This window comes from Eurosta solidaginis, chromosome 1 (genome assembly GCF_040869045.1).
Source record: "Eurosta solidaginis isolate ZX-2024a chromosome 1, ASM4086904v1, whole genome shotgun sequence".
Taxonomy (NCBI): domain Eukaryota; kingdom Metazoa; phylum Arthropoda; class Insecta; order Diptera; family Tephritidae; genus Eurosta; species Eurosta solidaginis.
Genome location: NC_090319.1, coordinates 120084556 through 120095966, shown reverse-complemented (window position 1 = coordinate 120095966; position 11411 = coordinate 120084556). Strand labels below are relative to the sequence as shown.

The 11411-nt window shown below is 38.8% G+C and overlaps 1 long non-coding RNA gene across 1 annotated transcript; it reads left to right on the top strand.

Annotated features, from left to right (window-relative positions):
* Nucleotides 1-1308: 1308 nt before the first annotated feature.
* On the top strand, nt 1309-8014 carry LOC137236771 (uncharacterized). Its single transcript, XR_010948627.1, has 5 exons — nt 1309-1655; nt 2054-2227; nt 2300-2530; nt 7633-7813; nt 7884-8014. It is a non-coding gene; the product is annotated as an uncharacterized lncRNA (long non-coding RNA).
* Nucleotides 8015-11411: the final 3397 nt, after the last annotated feature.

Here is an 11411-nt window from a genome sequence, read left to right as displayed (position 1 = left end):
AATTTAACATGCAAATGCAACAACAACGTTGTGATCCTGATACATAGTGTACCTCTACAAGTGTGTTAACTAAACAATAAACGTCAAAACTACAAACAGCCTCGCTCACCTGATGCAAATCTCAGGTCTAGAGCTGCATTTTTGGTTGTAAATCCGCCATACAAGCCAACCTAATAAAACCGCACTGCGTTTTTTTAGCGCACGCAAACAACCGGCGTTTTTGCCCTAACCCAAATAAGCATGCGTTGCGACAATGTAAAGCATGTGTGCAAACGTCAAATCTAAATGTCACGCAGAACAAAAATTGGAAATTGAGTTAGGTTTTCACACAGCAAATTCAATTTGGGTTGCTCTCATACAAGTTGTATGTGCATGAGACATTTTTGACAGAAAATGACTTGCGTGAATTTATATTATGTTGGCTTGTTAATTTTTGTAGCTGTGAAAGTCTCCTGCAAATAAAATGGTACTGTAAGTGCAAAGAAATCAAACTCCTATATGACACTACTTTATTTTCTATGGATTTTTCTTGTATTTTCTCTTATATTTTTTGTCGAGGGAGCCAATAAGGTTTCAGTACTGGTGTAAGTGTGTGAACTATATTTAAAAAAACTAACGAAATACAAGAAAAATACAACGCAGTTCATTAAAAACAAACAAGCCAGTTTGTATTTCATAGGGGTTTTTGACATTAGGCCATTTTTTTTCTTTATTTTTTCTGACAAATGAAAATTTTGTGCATAAAAACAATTAAACTCAAAGTGTAAATTGTGTGTGCAAATGAATTTTCAATAAGTGTACATTTTTCAGTTTTTCATAGTTAAGGAATTGACCTCCACATTCTTGTGTTACACAAATATAGTGAACTTGGGTACAGAAATTCAAATTAAAAAGTTTTTCACAATAATTTAAAAAACTCTACGTTTTCTCTGCTTTTTACACTTAAAGGAGTAACCTTCCGTAATAAATTAAACTTTTAATGATAATCAATAACTCTGAACTGCACACTTTTCGCCATGATATAAAATTAAAATGCTGTGGAACAGGAGCAACACTTTTGTGACTACATAAACCCTGTTTCAATCTTTAATGTCTCTGCACAGAACCCTAATTGACCGTTTTCATACGAAACAACAATTGCAACCCATATTTTCCCGTTAGGCTCACTAAAGCGAGTGCCTGTCAGAAAGAAGTCAACACACTTGTACTTGTACACTATGTCCTGATATTTATCTGGTTCAATTTCTGATCCGTATAGCAGTTCTGTTCGTTTCGTTTTCTGTAGTAGATTTTTTGACAGCTACCCTACAAGACGGAGGTAACCAGTTCACCCACACATTCAAAGCTTTTTTCGCTCTCCACTAACACATCGACGTTTCATGCTGTCATCGAAATGACAGTTCATTAATTATTCCGGAAAAATTGAAACGCAAAAAAAATATAAATTGTTTACAACGAAAAATATCTTGTGCTTTTAGTTGTGACATGTGACGGAAATTAAAAATTTTGTTGCAGAGAACACCTTTTTGCGTTGGCGACCTTCGCCCAAAATAACATTAAGTTAATTTGAGTTGTGACATGTGACGGAAATTAAGAATATTGCTGCAGAGACCATCTTTTTGCGTTGGCGGCCTTCGCCCAAAATAATATTAAGGGTAAAGTTTTACAAGACGGTACACCACCTAATTTAAAAATATCAAATAATAATAAAAACGGAGCTCGAAGCGCGCCTTTTGATTCCACTTTTGATAATTTTTGATAAAAATTGGGTGGTGCACCGTCTTTTAAATCGTTACCATATTAAGTTGTATAGAATCGACGGGATGGCCTACAAGGTTTTATGTCAACTAAATCGCTCCCGATATGGTCGGGCTAGTACCTTAATGGTTCCCGGAACGTACCCGATCTGCATCCGGCAAAGGAGCACCAAAGTCCATAACGGGGAGTGTCCTTATCGCTACAACAACAACAACAACATTATTTACTTTCTGATTTTCATTCATACGTATGTGCATTTTTATATAATAAAAAAAATGTTATATTATTCTAATAGATAGCATCTCCGCCGGGTTGCGACTCAGCTCAGAATATGCCAAAATCAAAGGAAATCTACAAAAACAAGGTACTTTACAAGCAACATGCTTTGGACCACGGTACCAAACTGGTTGGATGTATTTCCCTAAAAAAGGCTGGAACTACGCATCTTGGTTTGCCAGTATTTGCTTCGGTAATTTATATTGATTTGTAGTGATTAAAAATTGCAACAGTAGATAATGTAATGTGAATTAAAATTGAATAGGTAGCCGGAGCAAAAAAGGCAACTGATCGGCCTGCAACTGTTATTTATGTGGTGCCACCGGGAGCTGCTGCTGCTATCCTAGAAGCATTAGAAGCAGAAATGTCTTTGATTTTTTGCATCACCAAAGTTGTGCCATAACATGATAGGGTTCGCGTTAAGCACGCTCTCTTAAGGCAAAAAAAATCGCGTCTAGTCAGGCCCGATTGTCCAGGAATCATCGCACCAGAAAGGGTAAGTAAATTGGCTACCATATTAAATATATAAGCAACATGTATGAATTTTTTAGTGATAATTTGTCATGCTTTTGTTGATAATCAACTGAAGAATGCAAATACGACAGAGTTCGAAGTTCATGTGAAAACCAATTAATTTTTTTAATTAGCATTTGGAGAGAAAAATACATATGTATGTATGCATAGAACTGCATAGAAGGGGAGGAAAAATGAATTATTATCAGTAGATTTGCAAGATTTTTGTCATTTCCCCTGCATCGCAGTTGTCATTACATTGCGTTAAGAGAGGACATCAACACCTTACTACCCACAGCCAGTTAAAATTATTGTAAATTTTGCTCTTTTCATCACTGTTTCAAAACGTGGAAAGTTATATATCGAGCATTCCATGGAGAATGGTGCATTTTAGCAGACTTTCGCATTGCCGGCATTATTAATATTCAATCCCTAGAAGGTTTAATGTAGTCATATCAATAGTTCCCGAGATGGTGGGGCTAGTACCACAATGGTGCTTGTTACCCGAACGTAGATAGATAGATCATTTATTGAGGATTGCACAGTGACTTGCACATCTCCTTCACAGCACCTCATCCTAGCCGACTTCCTTGATGAACCCCAGCAGTGTTCTTTGCTTGAGGGATTAAATGTGGGAATGCTCTGGCCATGGTGAGCCCATAAACTTAGCCCTACGTCTTGAAATTGCGCCGCAATCTAGAAGGATATGGTCCACCGTCTGCTGATCCATCACAAAATCGGTATGTGTTGTTCGATACTATACCCAGCTTTTGCATGTGACTGTTCAGTCTACAGTGTCTTGTAAGAATAGCCGTTGGGGTTCTTAGGTTATCTTTTTGAGAGGCCTATTAATGCCCTATATCGAGTTGTCCTGTAACCCCCTAACAGTAACTTAGATTGACTCAGGCCTGGCATATTGCGCCAGTGTTCTTCCCTATTTCCCTTTCTTCTACTAATAGATGCCCCTGTGGGCCAACTGGCAGGAACGGCTCGGGATCGATGGGTCATGCAGTTGCTGCCTCTCTTACCGTGTTGTCCGCCTGTTGTTGTTGTAGTAGCAGTGCTTCGCCCCATCCAATAGGTGCGACCGATCACAAATTGTCATCAATGTCCTCTAACGGGAGTCCAAAGAAACTTTCTGTTTCAACAGGGGTTGGCCATAATGAGAGGAGTGTTAGAGGCGTTGGTTGCACAATACAGTTAAAGAGATGGTTGGTGACATGTGGGGACACATTACAAGCAGGACAATGTTTTGTATGTCGGGGTGGATTGTGGATAGGTAAGAGTTTAACCTGTTACGTTATCCAGCTCGAAGTTGGGCTAGAGTGACTACTCTCGTTTCCCTAGGGAGAGTGCGTTCCTCCTCTGCTAGTTTTGTTCTTTGAGTACAGGAATCACCGGCATAGAGGTCCGACGCCTGTTTGTGGAGTTCACTGAAGACATGCTTGTGTTTTTTAGCTTCAAACGGCTGTGTTCTCAGGTGCCGTATTTCCTCATAATGTAATGAGGCCGTGAACAACAAGAGCCACAAAAGATTTATAAAAGTTACGAGGACGCTGGATTTTGGAATCTAGCCCAGAGCAACCTGTCCGATGCAACCATCCCTTGCACGTGAAACACTGACAAGAGTATTTATTTTTTTAATTTAATTTATTTATTATTACGGCTGTTTAGGCCCAAAACTTAAACTACTAAGTACAATTCATTGTTATAATCACTTATTTCTATTGAATATGCTGTTGGAATGCCATGTGATTCCGATCAGCATATTTACTAGCGTGATAGAGGGACGAGTCTGGGAGCCACTCATTAAAGGAAGGTTGGAAAGGACGCGTTTCCAATCCTCCAGTGCTCCCAGCTTAAGGCAACAAAATTTGGAACTTATATTTTTCAATTATATGTGTATTTTAAGCTTTCGGAATGTATTAGTCTCCGATCAATGAAGCTAAACATCTCTTTGGATGTTGGAAATTGAAAATAAGTGTATCCAATCACCCCTCAACTTTGTTTAGTAAAGACGCTGTCGGAATGCATGAAGATTCCGATTAGCACAGCTCAACATATATTGGGAGGTTGAAAAGGACGTGTTTCCAATCCCCCTTGCTCCAACTTTTATTTGGCCTTATTTTCGTTATTTTTGTTACACATATAATTTTATTGTTATATTTATGCTGTCGGAATGCGAATGATTCCGATCAGCAACAGTAAATACCAGCTGGAAATACCGAATTCCAGCGAAATTAGTTGTTGGAACTGTCTGCAGTTACAGGTGGCGACCGATTTTCTTTTCCTTAGGGCCGGATGCATTGTATTTTGCTGCTACCATTATTACCATTCCCTTTTCGCGCTCCAGTATCGGTATATCATGTAAAAAAATAAAAGAAAAAAAAACTATCTTATTGGAAGGGTTTTACAATGCTCCAATAAACTTTTTTTTAAAGTATTGAAGTTATTACTACTTTTTATGTGATTAGGAAGTTCATTGAAATATTTCAGGCCCTTATATATATGACCGTCCTAAAAAGATTCTTTTCCGGCAAACGCAGCAAACCCATTTCTCAGTACTGGGGTCACGAGAAGGACCCGGATTGGGGTCGATACCTTCCCGGAAGAGGAGAGTATGGCGCAGACCCGCTGCAAGGATCTGCTGGGGGGTTGACAATTTGTGGGAGAGACGCAACAAATTAAACATGGAGTCCGCCTGCTCATTGCCCTCCACTCCCCTGTGGCCTAGGACCCAGGCCAACAGTACTACGTTGTGTGCTCCTAATTGATTCAGCTTTTCTACGCACTGAAGGACAAGTGCTGACTTTATTTCGAACGCCGCAAGTGCCTTTAGTGGAACCTGACTGCCTGACTGAGTATGGCAATTGTTTCTTTGGGGTATCAGCGCTGAAGGTTCAGCTAAGCGCACTAACTTATGGCGAATACTTCCGCTCGAAAATGCTCGGATGTGCTTTTAGAGTTACTGATATTTTGGTTCTGGGTCCGAAAACTCTGGCTCCAATCCCCTCTGGCGTCTTCGAGCCATCTATGTACCTTCCGATCTTGAGCCTAGTAATACATTGCACCCGCCTATACCTATACAGCCGTACCAAGAGACGGAGCAGCCCATTACATATTGGCACAACCGGAGCACTGCTGGACATCCATCCTATATGAAAGCTATGCATTCAAAAGTGTTTGTACCAGTGGCTGGTGCACACCGAACTGGACCAATGTATGCTGTATTGAGGCCTTCACAAATACCAAGCTATGTTTATGTAAATAATGTTACTGCTAATGTCAATTTGCACGGTTGAGCACATACAGTACCTACGTTTATACAAGGTGGAACACCACACTACCTACATGGCGATGTAGCCACCGATCAGGTTGTTGTAAGAGATTAATTAAAATATGTTATTCATAAACACTGATTCTTATATTTTTATTATCAGTAAACTGTAGACTAGACTCATGACGGGTATTCTTACTGGATACTGCCTTCTGGCGTCACATGCCTTTAAATTAGGCTTGGTCAGTGATAGCAGATGTAGGAAGTGCGAGTTGGAGGAGGAAACGATCGATTTCATTCTGTGCTCGTGCCCTGCGCTTGCCGGGCTAAGACTCCAGCTGACAGATGTCAGGACTAGAAGCAGCAAGTGGCTTAAGTTCTAGGAAGCCGCTAACCCGCTGGAGCCATGAGAAGCGTGGGTGCACTTTGGGTGTCCCAAGACAAGTTCCGTACCTGCTCCGAATAATTTGATAGATAGATAGATTAGATAGGGATCTGTTCTAGGTCCAACTCTTTGGAATGCGGTGTATGGCGGGGTGCTACAAAACCACCTTCCCGGAGGCACGGAAATTGTCGGCTATGCAGATGATATTGTCGTAGTAGCAGTGGCCAAGAAACTTGATCTGCTCCAAGCATTATGTAATGACGCCATGGGAAGAATAGAGGAATGGTTGACGAACACGGGGCTGGAGATGGCTAGCAATAAGACAGAAGTGGTTCTGATGAGCTCAAAGCGGACTGTGGATGAGTTGGTCCTAACCATATGAGATTTTCAAATAAATTCAAAGCCCTCCTTGAAATATCTAGGAGTAATCATTGACTCAAAACTAACTTTTAGGGAGCACTTCAGGGCGGTGGGGGACAAAGTTTCTAGAGTTAGTGGAACCCTAACGCGAATAATGCCCAACATCGGCGGCCCAAGCGAAGCTACCCGTCAGCGATTATCCAACGTAACCAGCTCTATAATATTATATGCAGCACCAGTATGGCACAGATCTAAAATGGTCCACCAAAAAGATATACTAGCAGCCTACCGCATTACTGCTATACGAATAGCATGTGCTGTTCCGACGACGCGATCCATGTTTTATCCAGGAAAATCCCAGTAGATCTACTCTCAGGTGAAATGGCCGATCTGTATGGCATTGGATTCAGCCGACCATCTGAAGATGCTAAGAAAACCGCAAGGTCACGAACAATAGTTAGGTGGCAAGAACGGCGGGAAGATTCGAGAAAAGAGCGCTGAACTTTCATGCTAGTCCGGAATATAGCGGAATGGTACGAGCGAAAACACGGCAAACTAAATTACCATCTCACACAGATATTGAGCGGGCACGGTGGCTTGAAGGAATATCTACATAAGCGTGGGATAGAGGAGGATCCTTTCTGTCCAAGCTGTCCGTCCGAATTGGAAGGCGCAGAACATGTAATATTTCACTGCCCTCGTTTTCACGGCGAAAGACTGTCTGTAAACAGAGTTTTTGGAGAGGAACCTTCCATTAGGAATTTAGTTCCACGAATTTGCGGACAAATAGATTGTTGGATTGCTGTGAGCAAGATGGCCTTTATAGTAATGACGAAATTGATGATGCATGCCGAAAGGGAGCGTAGAGAAATGCGCATACGAAGTAGTGGCGACTAAATCGCCTTTGAAGTTACTTTACCAGGTCCTGATTCTAGTTATCTGAAATTTCTCTTGTGCCTTTGGAAAAGAGCTATGTGTGGAGCCCTATTTATGGAACACTTTTCGGCTTATATTAAAAACTTTTAATCTATTCTTACTGATATGAGTTTCTTTTTCATTCTAGGTAATTTGATTTTGACGATGTGAGGATAGAAATATCGCAAATATTCCAGCTGTGGCTGTAAGAACATACATTTGCTCAAATTAGAAGAAAACTGCACGGTTGAGCACATCCAGTATCTACGTTTATACAAGGAGGAACACCACACTACTTTCACGGGGATGTAGCCACCGATCACGTTGTTGTAAGAGCTTATTTTAAATATGTTATTCATAAACACTGATTCTAATATTTTGTTTTGGTTTTTACTTTAGAGTCAACCTGTTATATAAGCGATGTCAGCTATGCCTGTAACTTAAGCGCCTTCAGATGTAATAGTTACCGCGGACGCGGTCCAGGAGTAGTTCACTACGTGGGGATTACACTAATCAAGGACTTTCAATATCGGAAGGATTTCCAGCACTATAACACACCAACAATATGAGCAATCACCCGAATAAATTGTACAACAAACGTTAACACCACATCATCAGCCAGCAACAACAACAACAAACGCAACAAGTTGAAACTTCTAAACAATTAATGACTAGTGAACCACCAACATATCCGCAATATGCGCAAACATCAACACCAACATGTGTCGCCTACTTTGCAACACGGTGAAGATGGCCAAGGCCACTGATTCTAATACTGATAAAGGCGAACCATTGGCAAATTTAAAAACACAAACAGACCACGAAAAATGTTGATGATGGTATTAATTCTAGTACGGATAGTAAAGAATTTAAACCTAGGAAAAAAGCTAAACTTGATATAAACTTAACAGAAGATGACAATGTTTCTAATTCTAATACTAAGGAAGATGAACCTTTGATAAATATGAAGCTTAAAACAGAGAGACAATGTTCTAATTCTAATACTAAGGAAGATGAACCTTTGATAAATATGAAGCTTAAAACAGAGTTATCAAAAAATGACGATGATGATAATGATGTTGATGCAAAGTCCAATGTTGAAAATGATGAAAATTATGAAACAGAATCTGAAAATAGTATGAGTGTGGATTATAACCTGAAGCAAAACTGTCATATCCTGTACGGCCAGAATTAGATGTTAAGAAAAGAGCCTACATAAAGAGGCTCAGTATATTTATGGAAAATTTATCATGAGACAATGCCCAATGTATGTATTTCAATTAAATTCAGCACATTGTTGGAAAAAGCATCTAAACTTTATGCATCGTGTAGAGAAACCAGAACATTTACAATTTAAATATAACGAACGTGGTGCAAAATGTAAATTTTGTGTTATTCAAGCAGCTACACCAAGCTTCAACAAATTATTGTACCATGAGATTTCTCATATGCCTAATAGTCATTATTTAAAATGTAAATTATGCGATTGGAAGACGAAAATACATTCAAGTATGAATTTTTATTTACGTGTACAACACGCTGAAACAATTGATATAACAACGAAAAGTTTAGAATTGAATGTTTGTCCATATTGTAATCACAATGGTATTTACGCAAACACTTAATACATCTTTTCTATGTTTAGAATGTGGTGAATAATTTAGAACAAATACAAGTTTACGTGTACACCACAAGATTTGAACGGAAATATCTTGAGGGTATGGTTACACCTATGTGGCATCTACAAGATATTTATAATTACTAGTATGGAATGAATCCGGATATGGAAGAAAACGGAGGTGACGAATCACCATGCTTCTTTGGATTCTGGTGATACTCCTGACATGCTTCCTAATTTCCCTACGTCTGATGTTACTATACCTACCAAACTAATATGACTGCAAACTGATGAGCAACACTACCAGCGCAGGAAAAATAAGAACTTCAAAATAAGGTTTCGGAAAGGGCACGACTACGAATAGACGTTAATGTATTTATATAGTTTATAAATATAAAAATTCACATATGTAAAGTTCGCTAGAGTAATAAGGCAATAATTTAAATTCTAAAAAAACATTGTATATATGAATAATTTATAATTAAATATTATCTGAACATAAAGGACGCGTTTCATTCATAGAAAAAGCGATTTGACAGAAGGTAACCGATACGGGTAACCGATAGACCAGTTACCCGTATTGTTGTTGTTGCATATGTTTTGGTTAGCGATAACGAAAACATAACTGATGAAGTAACTTAAAAATGTAAATAACATCGAGCGAGAAGGAATGTCGAAAACACAATAGGTAAGAGCGAGAAAGAGAGTCACACGTACACTATTTTGAGAGAGCACATGCGTTACCTTTTTCACGACAGCAATGTAAAAGTCATTAAGACGATAATTGGTGAACAAGTTATTGATGACGATTAAGTAATCGATTAGGGAACGGGTACCTGTCTTGTAGGGTAACCACTTTTGAGTTGGTAGCACTCATGGCTCAACTATAGGGCCGTTCCATTGGTTTATCGAGCTCTGGCTCTGGCTCAAATCTCATTGGAACGATCTGGATCAACTTTATGAGAACTGGCAGCACTAATATAAAACATCTGTTTGGTTGAAAATAAGAAGAAACGTACACAAAATTTTAAGATACTGATAGAATTATTAACATTTAAATAGTTTCGCACGTAAGCAAACTATTTATTTTCCTTACATCATCTTCAAGTTGTTTACTCTTTCAGTGTTTTTGCTTTTAAATATGGCGAATTTTTTATGTATACACAAATGTACACATATTTAGTTCAGTGCTACAATGGCTCAACTACATGGTTGGCTCATCTCACCAGCTGATTTTATTTTTTTCATTTCACTGTAGTAGGAATTGTCAGAAGGAGATGGCAAACTTAAAATGAAACCAACGAATTTACAACATTTTCTTACTACATACAAATGCTGCTAAGTTTTATGTTTTCATTCCATTCCATTCGTCTAACAGCAACACTCTGATTTTGGCAATGTGAACAAATGTATGTTGTTGCTGTAGAGATGAACCAACCATATAGTTGAGCCATGAGTTCTACCAACTCAAAAGTGGTTAGCTGTCAAAAAATCTACTACAGAAAACGAAACGAACAGAACTGCTATACGGATCAGAAATTGAACCAGATAAATATCAGGATCACAACGTTGTTGTTGCATTTGCATGTTAAATTTCTATCCGTATCTCGCTCAAGTCTCAATGGAACGTAACTTATATGGTTGGCTCATCTCTACAGCATTAACATACCTTTGTTCACATTGCCAAAATTAGCGTGATGGTGTTAGACGAATGGAATGGAATGAAAACATAAAACTTAGCAGCATTTGTAAGTAGTAAGAAAATGTTGTAAATTCGTTGGTTTCTTTTTAAGTTTGCCATCTCCTTCTGACAATCCCTACTCCAGTGAAATGAAAAAAATAAAATCAGCTGGTGAGATGAGCCAACCATATAGTTGAGCCATTGTAGCACTGAACTAAATACGTGTACATTTGTGTATACATAAAAGATCTCGCCATATTTAAAAGCAAGAACACTGAAAGAGTAAACAACTTGAAGATGATGTAAGGAAAATAAACAGTTTGCTTACGTGCGAAACTATTTAAATGGTAATAATTCTATCAGTATCTTAAAATTTTGTGTACGTTTCTTCTTATTTTCTACAAAACAGATGTTTTATATTAGTGCTGCCAGCTCTCATAAAGTTGATCTAGATCGTTCCAATGAGATTTGAGCCAGAGCTCGATAAACCAATGGAACGGCCCTATTGGTGCCCTATCGGTAACCGTATCGGTAACCTTATAACATCTGATTCGACCAATCTTATGAGAATCAATGCAATCGATTATTGGTGCCGCTAATACGCCAATTATACGGCTCAAGTATCCAT